The sequence below is a fragment of the Neodiprion pinetum genome, chromosome 2 (genome assembly GCF_021155775.2).
Source record: "Neodiprion pinetum isolate iyNeoPine1 chromosome 2, iyNeoPine1.2, whole genome shotgun sequence".
Taxonomy (NCBI): domain Eukaryota; kingdom Metazoa; phylum Arthropoda; class Insecta; order Hymenoptera; family Diprionidae; genus Neodiprion; species Neodiprion pinetum.
In genome coordinates this window covers 13369556-13390291 of record NC_060233.1, presented here as the reverse complement: position 1 = coordinate 13390291, position 20736 = coordinate 13369556, and the positions used below count along the sequence as shown (strand labels likewise).

The following is a 20736-nucleotide window of genomic DNA, read 5'->3' as shown; positions in this document are numbered from 1 at the left end:
GAGGTCAAGTGACCGAAGAGAGACGTGCGCCGCCCCCGTTCGTCCCCCCAACTCCAACTCCATCACCATCGCGACCCTTTCCCTTTCTACCTTTTCTTGTGTCCTTCCCTCATCGTTTCCAACTGTTATGACTCTCTCCAGTCCTCGAATAACGTTTATTTCCGGATTTTAATCGACCGTTCCATCGTTCCAGGTACCCAACTTTCGTATAGATCAATGAAGACGTACACGTTGGTTCGAGCGGAACCTCGCGGATGGTCCATCGAGTTCGCTTCCTTCATCGTTTTTGACCAGAAGAGTTGCGCTCTTTGACTATAAAACTACCGTGTCTCAAGAAGGTTGGCAAGGTTGGGTGCAGCCGATATGCGCGGAAATGAAACTGGTAGCGATGATGCGAACCGCTACGGTGACAGCGGTGGGATTTCCGCGCTTTATCAGATGGAGCCATAGCAGTCCCTCTATTTCACGTCCTTTATTATTCCTTTTATCAATCTGCACGCTTTCAGAGCTTTGAGCGCGCTGAAAGCCACGTGATAAATCATGAAATGTAAGAACTCATACACAGACACATAGACGCATACATCCATACCGGCATAACCTATAGATTCAATAGCGACCATTCCCGCAGCACGCGAACGCTCCCGCGATCTATACAAACCGCCAGATGAGGTCTTCTAGCTTCCGCAGCACCGCCCTGGCGCTTCGCAGCACGTGAAAGGATGGCCCAATAATATTCCATTCATCGACCCCCGGCTCGCGCGACGTCATTGATTTTTCATTCGGCAGCTTTTCAATAGTTTGTTATGAGCTGTCCTTTTGGCGTCGTTTCTGTTCAACCCCGCCCTCCTCATTCCCTCTTCTCCTCCTTAACCTTCCAGCAATCGCGACATCTTCGTTTATCGCTCACGCCGATACAATCCTCAATCTCTTTCCGCGGCTTCGAAAACCTTGGGACCTCTTTGCAGTCTGCGGGATGTATAAGGTATCCAATCCGCTTTACAAGTCGCTTGAATTAATTGGCGCATACTCTGACGTTTCTGTACAACGTAGAAACCTGCATCGGCTTCTATGACTTGTATATTACCGCGGCGATTGTGTCATGCGACGCAGGAGAACAAAGGATTTATACCGAGGAATGACGAGTAACATCCCATGCTACGGTAAAGGCGAGACGGATGCGGTAAAGTAGCCCGGGAAACTGTTTTACTACCGTCTTCCGTATTACCCAGCACCCAATGTTTCCTACCGACTTAATTACATATGCCCCAAGAGCTGAAGTGTACCAAGCGAAAGACACGTCACTGGGTCTATTTTCGCGTGATGTTCGACAGTGCAAAGATTCTTTAACATCGGATATTTGTTCGTCGACAAGGTCCAACCTTCGATTATTGAACCGTTAAATTTTGAACAAAAACCGACTTATGTGTAAATTAGCTATGGTGACCTGCCTCTGTATATAACCTTAGCACTGAAAACAAAGTTCCGATGCCACACAGCCATTGAATCATTACAAGAATATTGCACTCACATGTAAAAGAGCTGCCATCGAAACGTCGCTGAAGGGTCGCAAAACTTGCAAAGATACTTTGCCTCAATGTTCCAGCAATCACTGCGAGACTTCGGAAACAGTGCGCGATGTATCTGCGTGAGAAGTTTGGGAATTTCTTGAATTCATCTTGCTGCAATTGTGCTCGCTGTATGGCATCATGCATTCGCAGCAGCTGGTTAACGGAGGAAAGAGTCTAATAAAGGAATTTAATTATCAGTAGACAGGGGGGATTCTACGTCGATGTTTTATGACTAAAATAAATGTCACGGACGACTGCAGTGCAACGAGTGCTGTGACCTTCCATCCCCAAATCGAGACCCTCGGAAGGGCATGAAGAAATCCGAGGCGAGCCGGTCCTCGTCTGCGCCCTCAAACGCGACGACGAGAAAGTCTGGGTGCAATATTGATGGGATGATGGTTTGTTGCATTATATAGTCATCAACCCCTTCATTGGGGCAGTTATAACTTGACTCGATGAGGGTGCCGTGATTTATAATCATCCCGATAACCCAATGAAGATAACTTCCATGACGTTTCGAACGTTCTGTTTGCGGACTAGATTTGATTTACACTTTCCGCTACCATCTGCTATCTTAAGCCCCCGCGGAGGTGGGCGTCATAGTTTAATCTCCGTGTAATTCTCGCCTTCGCTGAATAAAACACCCTGCCTTCATTGTTCTAATCATGACGCTCAACAGCTTTTTCAATACAAAATCACAAGTATCACAATTTGACTCACTGTATAATTTCCCAAGCATGACAGAACCATTCGGGTTGCGCCAAAGCCGATCACTTCTGATAAGGGAAGAAAAAAACCTGTTCGAGCACCTAAATATCAAATATACATAGACGCAAAATTTATTCGCGGCAAAGCATTTTTAATTTGCAGTACACAAGTTCGTAAGAATTGATTAAAACGACCCGTTAATTGGTGAATTCGTGTCGAAATCTTCGTACCATCTGCTAATTCTTCTTCTTCTATCTCACTGGATCAAGAGTTGAGGAAGCCACGGCGGAATATAATTCCAGTGATTTTCACAGCCACACACGTGTACCTTCCGATTACACTTACAATCACACATATCTAAGCCAGCAGTAGGTGGAGTGAAAAGTTCTTGAAATGACGAGGGTGCAGCCACAGTTTTCAACAGTTCACCGCACGTGGTCCGTCCCGGGTGATTACCAGGGAGTAGCATATTGTTTGAGATTGGTCATGATCGCAGGGGACGCTGGCATGGATGGCTGGTCGATCGAGATGGCGTTGGTGGTTGGTGCCTGGTGGAAGGGGATCACGACGCGTGCTGGATCCCCATATTTCCCCACCTGCCCTTCACCGCAGCGCCAAAGAATCCAGCGGCACAAGTCAGCTTCTCGTTAGCTCGAGGGAGGCTCGGTTATAATGCTCGATGACTCCTCTAATCGACGTAAACTCAATCGGTGCGGATCACTGATCCATGATGATTAGATTCGGAGGACTCTTTTACCTTGCGGATCCCCAGCTGGGAAAGAAAACTGAAACCTTTCACACTGCGAGCGTCTGGAGAAAGAGTTGGCTGTGTCACCGGATGAGTAAATAGAGCGAAAGTAACCCATAACTTTAATCACAAGAATATAAAACAACCCTTTTCCGAGCACTGCTACCAGCGTCAAGACGAAGAATGGAGATGAGGATGTAGCTCGGAGTATCGGCATTGTTTCCAAACAAAGCGCACGCCTTTCATGCCGAGGCACACCTCCCCTCCGCCCACCAGCTTTTCAGTCATTTGACACGCAAAGAAGTCAGCCAAGCCGCAGCATTGTGGCGGCTGCCGCCCCATATACCTTTTGTTACGCCACCAATACACCATAACTTTTTTTCTCCCGTGCGTCCCAAGCTGAAGCCCCTTTTTTCTTATTCCCTCGGGTCGCCTCATCTAAAGTACTATTATAGTTGCAGGTTACGATGTGTCGACAGCTCAGGATTTGATACTCGCCATTCATCGCTCACGGTATCACTGTAAGTAAGTATGGCACCTTGGCATCGGTCGCGCTCAAAATGTTCATCCGAGCACCTTGATCTGCATCTTCAGGATTCATTAATCGGAGCAATTTTCAATACCTACCATAGCCAATTATTCAAAATCTACTTCGTAGTACAAATTTTTTCAGTATAAATATCGTAGTCCAGAGAGTTCAGCAGTGCAATCGTTGAACTGAAAATAAGCTCTGCGAACGATCAGTATTTTTGTCTATAGCATCGAGATGCGCGCAACATATCAGTACTTGCACGAATTCAAATCCAGACTGACTTTGAAGCCGTTTTTCATGTCTCTCCTTTGCCGGTGCATTCTGACTCTGATGAGAAGACGACAATGAGGCTTTTAGGTTTGGGTATAGAAGCCAGAGTCTGCTGACTTTCGATGTCATAGCGATAGGTGGACGTCACCCGGCGGTAAAGTCAGCACCTGCACATAAGCGCCGCGTCGTTTGACCGAGAGGGGGGAAACGCGTCACTCCAACAATTCTGTCGGAGGTATTCACCCGGTGGGTTAGCCAGCTTTTCGTGGCTCCCGCATCCATCCTAGGTGTATTGGTGCCGGTCGTGGTACCAAGTATTTCCTGTATCCCGTTCGACGGAATACCGAATAGCGCAGCGCGGGAACAGCGCATACCTTGCATTATCATACGCGGTTCCTTTATTGTGCCCGTTTCACAAGCATGCATGATGCTCCACACCGCCGCGGCATTGACTATTGTGCTCGGCTCTGTAGCTTCGGGGTCCGCGAGCTGGGCCAGCATCTAGTCGTCGGCGTGTTGGCGCGTCGGCTTTGCACGAATTGAATGGATCAGGGTGCATTATCTATAATTCTATTCCCCGCACAAGCCCGCCTTCCATGTACGGATCCGTTTCACAATGATCGCGGTAAACGTGCAGACATTTCTACCACCGATCGAGTCTGCCGACCCATCCACCCTACGCCCATATGCCCTTCCCCTGACACAGATACCAGTTATCTCGGTTGTTCTGCTGATCATCTCCATTCCGTTTCACCGTGATATTCCTCGTTCCCCGCTATTCGACGTCGCGTGTTCATGACCGTACCGACATTTTTTCGAAAGTATATAGTAACCATTTTGATTACAATGGGTACCCAGAACGGCAGATTCGGTGGTTGACAGTCAGCTATGTTTCCAATTGCGTATGAACATGGCAGAAGCGTGTTCTTAAGGTGTTGAAAAAATAAAAAAAAAAAATCGGTTCACCTATGTACAATTATCCGACAACTGACAATGCCTCTGGAGTACCGTTTCATACGCTCTGCATAATATGCAAGAGAGTGGTAATAATTGTGAACCCATGAAGAGAGAGACTGTGTGTAGGAAAACTTTTGAAATCAGTCTCCATGCTTCGGCTTCACGAGCATACGAAATTGGACACAATAATGAGGAATGGCGGTGCACGAATCCGTACAACATATTCAGTTCAGAATATTTCGAAATGATTTGAATAGAAGCCCTCGGAAATCACGTCGGTAAAATAGACAAAAGCCGTAGCTGAACAATTCGTCTATTCTCCTCGGCTACCGGCGAACCGGAGAGCGAGGGAACGAACGAGGAAAAGCGAAAGAGGAAGATAGAAGCCAGCTTATTCGCGCGGTGCTTCCGTAATTCTCCGCCCCCTGCCGAACTGCACAGTAAAATCCACCCTTTATCATTTCGTGCGTGTGGAGATCGTGCGGACTGCGCTGACGACAGTTTCGAACTCTTAACAGGTTCCTCTTGTGTGTTGTACATATATCTGTGACGGTTGTGTGCATGTAGCGACGCAAGTTATCCGGGGGAGAGAGTCAGACTCCCCAGTAAATATGTCATCGTCGCGATGGCTGTTAACGTTGTGTACAAAGTTGCGCTAATGCTGGATACGCGTTGATTTCTTACCCTTGTACACTTGTGCGTAAGCTTTGATCATGCACGGAAGGCAGATGTACCAGATATGAGAGAGCAATCGTGGCGAAAAGCAGAGGGAAACCAATGGCACGCGAACCTCGCGCCGCAACGGCGTCAGGGGGTAGTTTTAGCTCGAGGGTGGCATTGGGGTACCGGGCATATCGGTTAAGTGGGGGAAATTGCAAAACAATGAAACGACGGGGAAGGGGTAACAATGTGAGAGACAATAGGCCTGATAATGTGCGAGAGAATGGCTGCCTAGACAAAAGAGTTGAATAAGGGCGCATACACAGGCTATGTAGTGTAGACGTATAGGCACGTTCGCACGGCGGAAGGCTAGGTACCTACATTACCGACAATACCCTTTGCCTCTGCCACCCACCACGTGCAACGATCCAAAAATTATAACACCCGTTTTACACGGAGACTCGAAAGTTTCCACAGAAGATATTCGCGTTTAAGGGATGTCGGACCTTCCTGTTTTACCGACAAATGTAACGAATTATATTTGACATTGTTTTTTCTCAGGTAATGGAATCTTCGTTCATTCTATTATTGATCAGGTCAGCCTGCCTACCTCGCTGAATTGATTCATGACCGTATTCTTGACGAGTCTGGTCTATTTCGGCGTGTGTCTGTGGATCTTGTTCCACCGTGACCCCGCAAAGAGCGTTTCACAAACTCCTTTGCGGCAGTGGGAGTCCGTAATTGGAATGCACTTTCAGCACACATCAACACGTCCAAAAATCTTGCAGCTTTCTAGTACACCCTTCATCCAGCACATGCTTGAGCTGAAGGATGGGGACAGTTAGATATCGATCAACTGCATGTCTTGCCATGCTAGCAGTGTTTTTCTTTCTCCTTTACCTTTCTTGCTTCCTGTCTCTCTTGTTACACTTGCTCTGGTATTTCTCTGTTTCTATAAAGTTAATCTAGTTCTCAATTCAGGCTAATTGTAAGATACTCTCTTTATTTCAAATTTCTGTGCTAACTCTCCTTTCCCAACATAATTCTAACGACAAACATATCTATCTATCTCCAATCCATCCACATATTGTATACTGAATTTTTCAGTAAAACTAGAAGATGCGATGCAACCTCATGAACAGAACAAGCCTTCGGGCAGTGAATTAATTTCCGTCCCGTTTCCTTCATCCCTCGGGCACGCTTGAATCAAACATCCAAATATGGTCCAGCCTCTCACCCACGACCCTTGGCAAAAAGATCTAAACCTACCGCAACAGCACGCTCCCTCCTCCCCTCCTGCCACCCTGCGATAACCGCGAGAAAACTCCTCGAGGGATCCGGCCGGGGTGATTTGTCTCAGCATACACCTGTTGTTCCCACCCACCAGCCATGCTCGAGCGGCTTCGTCGAGGTTGTGCACAAGCGAGTGTACGGAGCATAACTTCCGAGTCAGGATTCATCGAGGATGAATCCACCCTGTCGTTAGCGTGTCTCTCAGAACTCAGAAGCTACGTTGGCCGCGTCTCGAGGTGAACGCAGCGAGATAAGACAACCAGCGAGTATCCTTAGAGCGTAATTTTTCGACGCAGCCTGGCGCTATAGAAAGTATTGTGCGCACACGGAGGCATTCAACGCGATGAATGCGCCCTCTCGAGGAACCTCTGCAGCGACACGGTCTCAAATGTAAAACACAAGAGGCATAAAAGAGTTTCTATTATGCACGGCTTAAATAACAACGTGCACTATAACTCTGTGTGTATTCCTACGAGGGAATTTCTATGGCCTGCAGCATGCGTTTGTCGTATGCATGTATGCGCTGTTGTGTATCCATACCGACACACGCAGCACGCATGCGCCGTACTTTGCAGCATCGCAGCTTCTCTGGTACAAATGTTCTTCAACGCGAAATTCTACTGTCCGCGACGATACAAAGACGCCACCTTTGCACAACCTAGTTCATACAGAGACTGGGTTATTCCTGAATACGTTAAGAACAATGGTCCTTTTAGTTTCCTGTCTTTACGCAACGGATAAAGAAGCTATTATGTAACATGCTTCGTTTATGACATTTTTTCTGCTCCTGTATATGAATAAAGATAATTAATCAATTCTTCTCTCCTTATAAAGCCGAGAATTATTAAATCGACCAATTTGCAATACCCCTGAGGCGACATGACATCTCAAAAGTGACGAAAGCGTATACAATTGGCTCGAAAGGCTAATAAGCGCGTGTTGAGAAATTACTGGTATACGGTCAAAGTTCAGTATCTAGATGATCATCGAACCACCGTCAGTTCCAAGGCTTAGTTCCTGTGGCTGTGGTATCCATTATGGCGAATGACGTACGAACGGGTGTGCGATCCGGTTCGATCGGTCACAAAACAGGTTCGCAACACAATAACTACCCCCAGCAACAATGCTTGGTGATGTAACAATGCAGCAGCGGCACCAACACAGCTTATACGACCTCCAAATCTATTGTACGTACACCTACTCTTGCGTTGAGCACCCCTCCTTCCCCCCTTTCATCCTCGGCATCGGGGCGCCACTCACACAACTCTGCTACCCAGGAGTTTACGACGATCATGTGGCGTCTACCGCACGAGCTTCTTAAGTTTTCCGAATACTACGTATGCATGGGTATGCATATTTGGATCGTTCGCTGGCCTGGCGGATCAGACACCCCTCCGGTTCAATTATACACGTACATGTATTCAAATTTTGCAATTTCACCGTTCTGGAGGCGTTGGGGGGGGGGGGGGGGGGGGGCAAAATTAGATCAAGTTTCGGGCTAAAGGATTCTGCGAATAACCACAAATTACCTAGATGACATTTGTACGACAAAAAAGGTGAGCGTCGTGGAACGCACAACAGAAGTGAAAACTTTCGGTGGCGTTGTCGTCTATCTGTTTCTCTCCCTCTCTCTCTTCCTCTGTCTTGTATGTCATGCTAAATATGCTGCATCATTGCTATTGTTACTACTATTTCAATATTTTTTTTTTTATAACGTACAACGAAGTGTGCGTCAATAAATTTTTTATATCAACTATTTATCTATTTATCTGTCTGTCCGTCTGTCTATTTATCTCTCTCTCTCTCTCTCTCTCTCTCTCTCTCTCTCTCTCTCTCTCTCTCTCTCTCTCTCTCTCTCTCTCTCTCTCTCTCTCTCTCTCTCTCTCTCTCTCTCTCTCTCTCTCTCTCTCTCTCTCTCTCTCTCTCTCTCTCCCTCGATCGTTAAGTCTTTATGCATGTATTTGGGATAGGATTAACTAATAAAGTGATCATACATATGTTGTAAAATTATATACTATGCGTACAACCCATACCACTAGAGCCCTCTACTACCTGTGTTCACGCATAAAGAAGCGAAGGTAGCAAGATCGGTACAAAGAGGAAACTGAGGACAGGGAATCCCTTCGTGACGATTTTCGTTCTATCGAAAATGTCACACTAATACCGAACTCTGGAATTCACTACCGCGTGCAAACCATTTCTATAAAGTCCCGCATAGCAAGTTTTCACATCAAAATTAATTGCGTTTATCCCTTTAATTACAATGAAAGTTTGTAAAAGACAATATGGTCAAAATATCGATTGGACAAATCACAAGGCCAACAAGAATGTCGAGAAATCATATTATAACGTGATCTACGATAGTGTGGCGGTTACGAGGAGGCTGAAGCATTTGATATTCTTCTTGAGAGAATTCCGGTGTCATCGTTATTGTCGTCATCGTCGTCGTCATCGTCATCATCGTAGTCGTCGTCGTCGTTGGGCGCACGCTGAATCGTCCGTCCATTCTACTCGTCCTCTCATCTCATTGTGTCGGACGATTGTCTTAGAATAATGGCGAGACTCACAATAGTGACTACAATGCTCGCTCGTCTAACAATGCGGTGACGTCACGCCGAAGCACGTACGTGAATGTGCCGCGACGACGCCCGGCGTCGTGTGCGCCAGGACCTCCTCCCCTCCCACCCCCGTCCCACTCCCCCATATCCGCACCAAACGTGGCTCTCCTCTTCTCCCATCTTTTCCGCGAGATGGACTTCGCGCGATGTATGCTCACGGATTCTTCCCTTTGTCCCATATATTATATGTGCACATATACACCGGGTGTCGCGACATCAATGCACGTACAACAAACCACGTGTACCGTTTATCGGGGAAGTTATAAGAAAAAAAGAAAAAAAAAAACAAACAGAAACAAACTACCGAAAACGACAAGTTTCAGCCGCAATATGTGCAATTTCTTCAGAGAAGAAGCGAAAACGCTCGAAAGATCCAAAAGTCGTCCGGCTTTCTTCGTGAGGACTTTCCCGGAGCAACGACCTCACCCGCAACTGAAAGGGTTGCCGGACCTGCTTTTTAGTATTACCTAAAAATTCAGTAAATCGTATTCCACAAGAACTCTGTAAATTTCATTATTATAAAGTGGCATGTCTGAATCTGCAAACTGGGTAAAAATCAGCAAGATAATCATTGCCCCAATAGTTTGAAGAAATTAATCAGGGGATAAAAAGGATTAAAAGTATGATTTGCCGAACCTGACGGTTACGAATAAAAAATGACCAACATCCCTTGAACATAAACCGAGAACGTAAGTATAGGCAGCACGATCGATAATCTGGCTGCATTTGAAGATTGCAAACAGAAATGGTTACAGTTATAGATACGCTTGTACTTCTTACAAAATAATTGAGCAATTGGTTGCGCACCGTCCGCGAACCGAAGAGTGTCAAGTCTCACTGTCAGGTGATAATGACCATGGCTCCGCGGTATAAATAACGCAATCGTAAAATGTAGGCACGTCCTGCTGGTCATCCCAGTTAATAAGTTTGGTAACCACGCACGGCTATAGAATAATACACCGACCAGGGGTCTTTCCAGCCCTTTTGAGCCTCCGGAGGGTGACTTGACCGACCCCCGCGGCAGGGTGGAGGACAAGCTTTGTCTGCTAGTGAATAGAGAATAGGTTGATGGAAGTGCTCACCACGTGAGAAGAACGGGAAGGTGGACTCTTTTCGTACTTCTATGCTATAATACTGATATACCGACGCGGCCTGATGGTCTTTGGGACTCGAAGATATCGGCAAACGCGAAAAAAAAAAAAAATGTCGTACTCTCGTCATCGCTCTTTAGGACCGATCGAAGAACCGACGTTTGACTTTCACTCCATGTTCTGTATTGTCGGTGAATTTATATCTGATAACCTGGCTTTATCAGAGATTGTTATTAACTGTAGCAACTGTAAAAACTGGTGGATATTGTCAAGTGGACCTTGAAGGCAAACTCCGCAAGTGGAATACAAAAATTCTGTCAATAGGCAGAGATAACGGAGGTACGCCTACAAAGCGAGGCACCACCAAAACCGCACACAATACGTTCTAATAGTTTATATAGCCTGTTTTTGTCAGGATAATATGAAAGGCTTTATAATATGCACACGTCATATTATACGCCTCGTGAAAAGCTCGCAGACGGTTTCTAAGGAGCCTCCAGATAAGAATACCGTCGACTTTGCATGAATGCCTTCTGTTAATTAATGCCACCATTCAGTTCATATTAAATTACACAGATTGAATGTGTAGTGTTCAAAGGTAGATGTTTTGAAAAGATTCTTATTAGCAAATAGCACGTTGCCAGCATAAAGAAAGCCTATCGCTGCTGGCTGCCCGACTGTACAATAATTAGAAACACTGGCTTCAGGCGTGACTGATTTCAAACTGTGCTTGCCTTGTCACTTGACGAAGAAGCCTAGTCTCCGCTAAAGACTCAACCACCGCCACCACCACCATTACCAAAAAAAGAAAAAATACAAAATGAACAACAGTTATTTACAAAATGATTACATTAATTCGACAACGTGAATATGTCTTTTTTGAGGAAGAATTACTTCAACTTAAATCCCCCAAGGTTCCGACTAAAACCGAATAAATTAATTTGATTCTACGTAAGTGATGGCCCGTTTTATTCTACAAGGATCCCTTTTGCATACTCAGACATCATTCAATATGGATTCTCATTTAGGGTAAGCGAGATTTGAATGACTCGCCAGTAAAGAGGTGGCGGTGATACTCGGAATACCAGCAAAAAGGACAGCTGCTCGCATGCATACCTATCTCGTGATAGAACCTGCTGATCTTAGCCGATGAAACTGCGGGAAAAGCATGATGAAAGAAGAAATGAAACGAGGCAGGTACCTTTCTCTATAGGTAAAGAAGGCACGGAAAGAGAAACGAGAGTGCGAGGGATTCTCAGCCGCGCGTCCCAGCCACCCTGGTATTGTGTCACGCCTGTAGATACTTTACTCTGTATAAAGGAACGGCCGAACAATGGTTGGAACATGGAGTGGGGTTGGAACGCGAAAGACATAGAACATGGAAAGACGGAGCTAAGAAAAAACGAACTCAGTGTGAAGACTCATCACTCTGTAAACAACTCGTCCTGCCGGGGCGCATCAGCCGACAACTGCGGCTCAAAAAGGAAGCGTAGATCTAGTTCCACAGGCTATCGGGAAGTTCATAAGATGCCTGGATCTCAGTTCAAGACAATTTTAAATAGTCGAGTTTCAGAGTGATCTAAACTTTGAAATGTCCAGTTGTCTGACGGTCTAATCTTCAGCAAGTCAAGTTTTGGAATGGTCCAAAGTTTGGATGGACAAGTTTCTGAACAGTCTGAATTTCAAATGGTCAAGTTTCGAAATGATCAATGATGAAACAGTGAATGGTCAAGTTTCTGAAGTCTAAACGTTGAATGATCAAGTTTCTGGTTCTGAACTAACCTGACTTTGTGTGATAATGGTTTGGAATGATCTAAACTTTAAATATCCAAGTTTTTTAGTGATTTGAAGTTTAACTCAATGGATTGATTTAGAATGATGGATTCAATGATAGTCTAAACTTTGAATTGTCCAGTTGTCCGATGGCCTAAACTGCGACGGGTCAAATTTTGAAATGGTCAAACCTTTGGATGGACAAGTTTCTGAACAGTCAGAATGTTAACCTGACTTTGTATGATGATGTTTCGGAACGATCTAAGCTTTAAATATCCAAGTTTTTGAATGATCCGAAATTTAACTCAATGGATTGATTTCTAATGACGGGTTCAATGGTCTTCTCGGGCTGAGATAATATCTAACGTTAAGTCAACAGAATTGAAGATAGTCAAAGTTTCAGTCCAAAGTTCTTCAATTTCATAATTATCTCAATTTCTTCACCTAAGGTTCCTTCGATGAAGCGGGACCTCTGCGATTGAACAACGCGTTAAAACCAATAGAACAAACGTATCACCGTCTTTCCCCCCTTCCCACGATCATTCTTTCCAACCAAAGCTCGTCAAGTATCAGGTCGAGCGCTATTAAGCACAACCCTCCCGCCACGGTTGACGACAAATTACCACATACAAAACCATTTTTTTTTTACATATCCCCTTTCCACGTAAACTTACAGAAAGCCATGCAACGTACGTACAGATAAAGACGCAGTTTTCACGTAGCAAAGCGCGCACTACAAATTATGTATAACAGGCCAAAAAAGCTCAACTTCACAAAAACTTAGTCCTTAAGTTCAAATTTGAGGACGGAAGGAAGGCAGATAAACGTGTGAATGATGAAATAGGAGAGAAAACTTCCTCTTTCATATTTGTTCGGGTAACTGCTGCTACTGGCTCTGGCCCGGGTCTTTCGGCGCAGTATTTCCGTGGCGTTAGCAAGTTTATTAAGGCTATTCAGAATACGGCTGTGAGACAGCATTGTGGCTACAATTTAGTCGTATTCATCCTTCTGCGAAGAATGTCTGAATATTTTGAACCCCTCTTAATTGCACTGAGAAAAACTATCGCGTGTCAAACATTGGAATTAACAAAGATTCCACACACTATTCACGATCATTATCAACCAAGCCAGTGGCGAACTGTGATTACGACACCTTAGCGATAAGAAAAAGATTGTTTCAGTCTGAGAAAAACTTTGTGACTCCGACAATTCATTTCTCTCAATGTGTATAACAATGATTTCACGAAACTTGTTTTAATATAGGCTGAAATGAGTCGGCGTATATATTTTGGTATTACGGATGAAAGAAGGTATAAAACACATGAAGGTTGATATGGATTTCTCGTTCTGTCATTACGATTGTTGCACACGTTATAGGGTGAGTTATAAGCAAGGTGTACAGTATAAGCCTGTATATTTGAAGCTCTGTAACTGAAAGGAGCGAACAAGTAAGGTTAATTTCATGTGCGAGTAATTCTGAATACGCCGTTTTCAAATGGAGGTAATTCCGCCGACAATCCGAGCTTTGATTTCATAGAAGCCTTCAATGAATGACGCGCACCCGCTTCGCTGTGCGCGTGCACGAACCTCTTTTGCATTAAGTAAAGTAAGACAATGCCCCCGTTCTGTCAAGGAGACGAACATTGCGCAGCTACAATATGAAGAAGAAGAAAAAAAAGGAGAAGAAGAAGACGAAGACTATTCTTATATGAATGATGAAAATGACACAGTCCGAACCCCTTGGATTATGATTTGAAATGATTCGTGGTGTTTTTTCGTAACTTGAATTACAACCTGATAAAATCATGATAAAATCAACGCATCTTCATTCATTTTCAGTCCTAACTCCAACTTGAAATGATGTCAGAAATCGAAAGATTCACTGATATTCGATTTCCCTTTCGTTGTATACATAGTTGATACCTTCCTAAAAAAAAAAACACCAAATCATTTCTCTTTCAGGAAATATCATTCCATCGCAAGTTTTCCCGTCAAATTAATGGGTGCTACTATCCCTGCCATTGGGCATGGGTAGGGTGTGTATAACATCTTAGACGTCTGCATACAAATCGAGCCATAACCATGAACGACTGAATGCTTTTTAGCTAATGCAGAGAAAAGTGTCCTCGCAGCAGGTGGCAAATCGGCTGAACATCTTGTCAGCCTTTATGCATATCAACGGAAGTTATCAACTACATCCCGAAGTTTCCTTTCATTACGACGACAGAGAAATAAAACCGCTACACCCATTTTCTCTGCGTCACTTCAGTTATAGACTCGATGCAAAGATTTTACAAGAAGAGATAAGGAATATCAATTTCAGCTTTGGATTATTGAGCATCAATGTTCGAAGCACATTCAAAGCACGTCGTAAATTCTTTCCCCTTGCCCCGATGAGTTTGTGTTTTGCGTTTGGGGAACACGTATTACCATATGCACACTAAGGGTGTCGGAGCTCCCATGACAAGGTAGGTAGGTGTCGACGGAACGACGGGTGAAAATCGACGGTAGTGGGTCAGGTTGGCGCCGTGGACGAGGGGTTGGTTGTTCGGGCCTGTTGTGGCAATCGCTGTCAGCCGGCCGTCACATTTATTAAGAAAAAATTTTGAACACGGCCAAGCCGTAGCTAATTACCGATATAATTGCCCATACGATATGCTATGCCCGTTTATTTTTTACGCTTCCACACGGATGATGATCGTGTGTCGAATCATCGTATCAACGTTTTTTCATCACGTGCAGCTGGCGGTTGTTCCGGTACGATGATCTGTGATCAATACACTCACTTGCGGTCCTTCGAAATTCAAACTGTAGCGGTACGCCTATTATTTAAGGTCATGTAGTACTCCTACCTTTACCGACTGAGCAAACTCACCTTTTTTCTTCCTATTCATTAATTAACAAACGAATGGAAAGGGTTCGAACTGCGACGGCACATCTCTCTTTGAGGAACCCAGCTTCCCAAATTCCTCGAAGAAAGACTGATGCACCATCGAAATTCGAACCCTTTCCGGTCGTTTGTTTATTCAATACAGGAAGAAAAAGGATGAGCTTACTCGGTCAATAAAGGTAGGAGTACCACATGACCTTAAGAATGCTTCAATTTTTGTGAAACAATACGCTGAGTATATGAAATATTTCGAAGCTTGCGAAATTGCTATGCTGCAATGTTTGGAAACAAGTCGACGAGTTAGCCAGGGAACCCTTTACAAATCGTTCTGTACGTTTGTTTTTATGACGTTACACTTCAACTAGCCTGACATTCATATAATTACTATAATGTAGTACCTACGTACCGACCCGTATATTCTTTGCGATTGTTCCAACAAGCCGCACAACCATTCGTTCGGATATCAAACGAACCCAAAGGGATTAGCTTCAGACCTCCGAAGCCTAGGGCACGTGCCACGGCAGGCGTTTCGAAGTCCTCATCCTCCGACCTCCGACCACCTTCACCGTTGCCTCGTCCTCCCTTCGTTTTAACAATAGAATCGAACAGAGCGTGCAGGTTTACGTTGGCGCAAAATGCGTGCAGCCCGCATGTTTATTTTAATCGGTGGTTGGTAAGTGACGTTTTTAATGGAGAAGAGGGTTGGGCTCGCTTGTAATCCGGGTTCGTCGAGGTGGGTATGACGGTCGGGTTGACCGCGATATCACACGAGCCCGTTTTAATTAGCGGATCATGATTCAACTCGCTTAAATGAAACGTCAACCGCCGCAACAACTTTTTCCGAATTCTCCCTTTCAACAAAGCAAATCGTATCTTCAAGCCCAAGTAAGACACACACGTACTTTGCGGATAAATTTCACCGTACGCACCCCCAAATCAATGTCCAAAAAGAATTCACGTTTTAGGCTCAAATGTTTGCAAAATTTGAAGAAGAAAAAAAAAAAAGAAACAAAACTAGCTGGCACCTTCAAAAAAATTACTACATGTATACGTAAAAATGCCAATTTCTTTTGTCTTTACATTCTTTCGCTGTTTCGTTTTTAGATTCATTTCTATGCGAACAAATGAAACCTGCGGTACCGAACACTACGCCATTTCTATTGTACTATATATGTATATGATGTACATACATACATACTACATGCCAAAGTTTTCTGATATTATGTATATACATTTATGCATATATATATAGATATATACATACATACACATATATATGCATGTATTTCAACCAAGGGGATATTATTTCAAAAGCTTTGAGAGTAATTCCCGCAGCCGCATTGAAGACCGGACGAACACAACAATGGCCGATTTTAATACAGCTCGTACGCGCGGGAGGTAGATTTCACGTGCGTGAAACAAAAGTCATTCGCGTGGCGTAGGAGGATGAGGAATAGAAGAGAAAGAGCGGTGAGAGGAGGTGGAGAGAAGAGAAGAGCGGCGGCGAGGAAGAGGCGTGCAAAAGCGCACACGCAAAGAAAAACAAATGAACGCTGCCTGCCCGAAACAATTGAGGCCTGCTATGCGTGGTATAGGGGTTGCTGGCCTTTTATGTTGCCTTCCCCTTATACCACCCCCACCTTCTTCCCTCCGCCGCCACCCCGTGCCCGCGTTATTCGCCGCTCCTCAGTTTCAAATGAGGATTGAAGCGATCACCCTGACGAGTCTTTTATGCGTTTCGCATGCTTTCAAACGCCCAATCCATAAGGACTTCCATTTCTCAAATACGGTTATCAATAACCCGAATAGGAATAACGTACACAGGCAGGCAAATGTGCACATACGTGCATGTGTATGCGGGTTTTCATAACCATACCGACGTCTTGTCCGAAAAATATTTCTAGAATGGGCGCTAATTTTTTCGTAATAAATTTCATGAGATTTCGAAGATTTCCAGAACCCAAAACACAGCTTTTTTCACATTTTCACAGACTTAGTTAGTAAGTGTGCTAATTCGTTGAGATACTTTATTAGCGTTACATTCGTTTAAAATTTGCAGATTTATCACTTTGTCTCTTCCGCTCTTTAAACATGAATCAATTCGATCAAAGATTTGTCTCAAATTGGGATATAAAAACTAATATTTTTATTGTTTTCTTTTTGCGGCCACCCTGAATTCTGACAAATCAGGATTATTCAAATGTTCCAATCGTCAGAAAATACTTTGATTATTCTTGAACTGAGAAATATATTCTGAATAATATTTTTGTAAAATCTGATTGTTTCCGATTTTATTCTGATAACTCTCATGTAATTCGTACACTCTTGAGATAGATTTCGGTCTTGGAGTTTCAATCATGAAATTGTGGTTCGGGAAAAATTTTGCTGAAGATATCAAAATTAAAACTTATTCCACGAACTTTTTCAAAACCAGTCGTCAAGGCCGGAGGTGTTAAAAAGATATTAGAAATTTCATGAAAAATTGATTTTTTATAAACATTTCGTAAAAACTTTTGAAACATTAAGAAAATTTCTAAAAGTATTCAAAACATGCGAACAGATTCAAAACATAATGAGAAACGCAGTGGTAGATTTTATAAGACTCTTTCAGTTTCCAAAATTTATCGAAATGAAGAATAAAGGATGAAATGTCAACTTATCGTAAAATTGATTGCAATTAGGTATTTCCCGTGGTCTTCAACGATCCTCATAATTTCCATTAATTTTATCACATCCAACTTTCCTATTTAGAAGGCTGATGTGAGTGATTTCAAGCTAAAGTTCACTCTAGGTTTTCAACAATCTCGGTAGCAAAATTTAGAAATTTCTAACGTCAAGTGGAAAATTCCAATCCACAAAAAGGCTATACCTATTTATTCTGCATTGATTCGATATTGGCGGGTAGATAGAAATAATAACAATAGAGAAACTCACGTTGTTGTGGTCCGGATCTGGAAGCTGGAGCATTGTGGTATTTCCAGATCGCCGGTGAGCTGCAGGGTAACAGATTAAACAACTGACCGAGCGCCGGAGCAAACAGCGGATGGATAGGCATACGGATGGATGGATGGATGGATGGATGGATGAATGGATGGTTGGATAGATGGGGTGGCAGCGGGCACTCAGTCAAAACCGAACGTCACTGCAACCCGCGCACTACATATTCCAACAACTCGAGCATGTCACGGCACAAAACTCACAACCGAAATTACGAATTACGATCACCAGCGGCCTCGCGCTAGATATTCGGGCATTATTCAGCCGTCAGATACGTCAAATCCTGCATTTCTAGGTTCGCCGACAGATCATGCACAGAGCACCGGTCATCTCACGCCTATCGCGTTATTCACACGGCGAAAGTATATACCGTTGCGTATCACTGAAAACTGAACACTCTCGAACCCCCGTGGAGTCCGAAGGGTCTAGGAATCTTTGAGAATCTGTCCAACAATCCTTGGCGATCATCACTGCACAATAAGGGTCTTAACTTTTTCACGTCATGTATTTGAAATTTTCTTCAGTGATACAGGGTGAAAAAACTCACTAGCTACGGTTGCTACCGTATTTGGTACTTCCGATTGAACGACAGTCGTCTCTTTATTTTCGCACCCACGAAAACGAAGGACCGAATCCTTCGGTAAAGGAATGTCCGAAACGACTTCTAAAGCGATCGATCGCTATCGCGTGGCGGATTGATCGCGAAGACACCACTCTGCACTAGACGCTGTCACTTTGAGAACACAAGTTCTCGTGTGTTGGAATTAGTTTTGATAAGACGGATAATTGCGTTTAGCACAGCCCGGTAATCCTTTGGGTGATGATCAGTCGACGGTGAGGAAAAAGCACACGAAGAACACCGAGGGGAAAAGATAAGGATAATATGAAGACAAGAAACGAGAATACACAGTGATAAGAATGATAACCGAACGAGGAAGCCTAGAACTAGTTCAATGGCAACAAAGAAGACATGAGTGATCAACTGAGTGGGTGAATAGATGACGGTAAAAGCGAAAGAAATACACTTTTGAAGTTACGGCGCACAGTTTCCACACGTGACAATTGAATCTCCCGCCTGACGGCGCACGGAGCGATATGCGCGCGCACGTTTTGCTCTCCGTCGTACTTCGGTCACGTTACGCGCGGCACTGACTGCGAGACGAACGGAGCTTCGAGCCGCAAGCTCGCGTCCTTGCTTTTCCCCCCGACCGACACCCTCCGACCCATCCGACAGTTATCGGAGTCGCCGGCACTCAATTGAACACCAGTGCATCAATGATGTGCTCGCGGCATTGTCCGTCTTTTGTTTCGGGTAATTGATACCTTCGAATTTAGTTTCCTCGCTCATTGTTGAAGGCCGCTTATGGGTGTCGAATTATGAGAAGGACCATTTTCTGGTTCGAAATAAGTTCACTTGGGTTACGCACTCAACTTTATCACTCCAACCAACGCGCAGCGGGGTGACACAAGTTTCCCCTTCTACTTTCTTATTTGAGAAATTATGACATTCTATTATCACAGCAACAAACATAAATGTTGAAAAGGAAATTTACTAGCAAGCGTTTATCGTAATAACAAACAATGGAGATCGGTTTGCTTCTCTGTCTCGAGAATGCGCTGCGAAAAAATTGTCTTATCAACAAACTCAAAATGTTCTACTAACCTTTGTTTACTTCATTGCTCAGCTCGATTCAGATGGTAATGTTTTGAAATAGGTTGTCGAATAGGGTTGTCTTATACTAAAGCGTTGAGTGTCACCTCGCTGACTCTAACTGCCAGTCGTGTTGTTATGTTTAACCTTGCGGAGCTGTGATATTGCCGATGAAACACTGCGACATTTCGATACTGCAATTGCTGCGGCTGTAACATGGTCGGAACATTGGTTGTCCCATCTGAAATATTTCAATTCTTAGAAAATTGCGAAGGAGTCTACATACGAGTGATTTTCGCCACTTGGATTCTCGAAAATTAAAAAATGTTTCAAGCATTCATTAGGTGAAGATGATAACTTGGATAAAATTGTTGCGGATAAAATAATTGTGCTTAGCCTCAAATGAGACTGAAGTCGAAATAACATGTTGATAAAATAGCTTCGGAATAACTGACAGACGAATGTAGAGGAGACCGGGGTCGGTTGAAACGTTTTCCGGAAAATCACTGTTTACAACTACAATTTCAACCAAGCGTAATTGATAATACGCTTTAACTGAACCTTAGTTATTTGACTACTAATGTACAAGTTGCATTATATGCATTGCAAAAAATATCTGGGGGCAATTTAAAATATCATGTCGTCATATACTTATTTATTGAGACAAAAATTACAGAATAATGTGCAACATTAACGTTCTTACTTGATATTTAGTCTCGTTCAATTAAGAACTGAACTTCAACTGAGCAATAAAATTAGTTACATTATATTTGCGCTAATTTTATGATATATTCGGTATTTCAATAGTAAAACCTTAAATAAAATTGAAAGCTAATCAAATCTGACGAAAGTAACAATATTACCTTTTTTACAACAAAACACAACTTTAACAGTTTTGAACCACATGGGATGAAACGTTTCAACCGACCCCGAAAAAATTGTTACTCCCGTCCCCGGCACATCTTTTAGACGTTTGTCCA

At 43.7% G+C, this 20736-nt stretch overlaps 1 protein-coding gene across 4 annotated transcripts in view; it reads right to left on the bottom strand.

The window, feature by feature from the left end:
• The window catches only part of SoxN (SoxNeuro), a 308059-nt gene extending 288819 nt beyond the window's left edge, over positions 1 to 19240 (bottom strand). For all 4 annotated transcript variants that reach the window (XR_006881623.2, XR_006881625.2, XR_006881624.2 and 1 more), the window contains exon 1: positions 18043 to 19240. The gene's annotated coding sequence lies outside the window, so the exon portion shown is untranslated. The remainder of the gene's footprint in view (positions 1 to 18042) is intronic.
• Positions 19241 to 20736: the final 1496 nt, after the last annotated feature.